We start from the raw sequence: 1602 nt of genomic DNA on the forward strand, positions 1-1602 counted from the left end.
TATAATAAGGCATGAAAATATAAAAAAAAAAAACGTAATAGTATAGTAAGGCAAAAAAATGTCAGAAAACGTCACAGTATAGTATGGCATAAAATGTCAAAAAAACATCGTAGTATATTGAAACATAAAAGATCATAAAAACCTCATAGTATGCTTAGGAATTAAACGAAATAGTATATTAAAGCATAAAAATGTGAAAAAACGTCATTGTATAGCATGGCATAAAATGTCAAAAAAAAAAACATAGTATATTAAGCCAAGGAATGAAACGATATATTATAGAAAGGCATAAAATTGCCAAAAAACTTCATAATTTATTATGGCATAAAAATCTGAAAAAACATCATAGTATATTAACGCATAAAAGGTCATAAAAACATCATAGTATATTAAGGCATAAAAGGTCATAAAAACCTCATAGTATGGTTAGGAATTAAACGACATAGTATATTAAAGCATAAAAATTCCAAAAAACTTCATAGTATGTTATGGCAAAAAACATCATAGTATAGTATGGCATAAAATGTCAAAAAAACATCATAGTATATTAACGCATAACAGGTCATAAAAACCTCATAATATGGTTAGGAGTTAAATGAAAGAGTATATTAAAGCATAAAAATTCCCAAAAACGTCATAGTATAATATGGCGTAAAAATGTGAAAAAACATCATAGTCTAGTAAGGAATAAAATGTCATAGCCATAAAAATGCAATATAACATCATTATATTGTAAGGCATAGCGTAGTGCTGTTTTCAAGTCCCTCATTCATTCAAAGTGCTTGTCTGTGGGTTACAGAATATCATTCAAACTTCACACAGAAACCCCGGGAATACTGGGAATCGAACTCACAACCTTTCCACTATGAGGCATCTCTTCTAACCACTACTCCATGATACCAGTGTGCAAGGGAAAAAACAACATATAGATATATCATAGTATATTGAGGCATAAAGACATCATGGTACAGTGAGGAATAAAATCATCATAAAAACGTCATACGTATGGCATAAAACGTCAAAAAACATCATAGTATATTGAAGCATAAAAGGTCATAAAAACCTCATAATATGGTTAGGAATTAAACGAAATAGTATATTAAAGCATAAAAATTCCAAAAAACGTCATAGTATAGTATGGCGTAAAAATGTGAAAAAACCTCATAGTATAGTATGGCATAAAATGTCAAAAAAACATCATAGTATATTAAGGCATAAAAGGTCATAAAAACCTCATAGTATGGTTAGCAATTAAACGACATAGTATATTAAAGCATAAAAATTCCAAAAAACCTCATAGTATAATAAAAATGGCAAAAAACGTCATAGTATAGTATGGCATAAAATGTCAAAAAAGCATCATAGTATATTAAGCCATAAAAAGTCATAAAAACCTCATAATATGGTTAGGAATTAAACGAAATGGTATATTAAAGCATAAAAATGTGAAAAAACGTCATAGTATAGTATGGCGTAAAAATGTGACAAAACGTCATAGTATAGCATGGCATAAAATGTCAAAAAAACATCAAGGTATATTAAGGCATAAAAGGTCATAAAAACCTCACAGTATGGTTAGGAATTAAACGAAATAGTATATTA

The sequence above is a fragment of the Seriola lalandi genome, unplaced genomic scaffold (assembly GCF_002814215.2).
Source record: "Seriola lalandi dorsalis isolate HSWRI2012SDOR001 ecotype SW California unplaced genomic scaffold, Sedor1 jcf7180002054762, whole genome shotgun sequence".
NCBI classification, from domain to species: domain Eukaryota; kingdom Metazoa; phylum Chordata; class Actinopteri; order Carangiformes; family Carangidae; genus Seriola; species Seriola lalandi.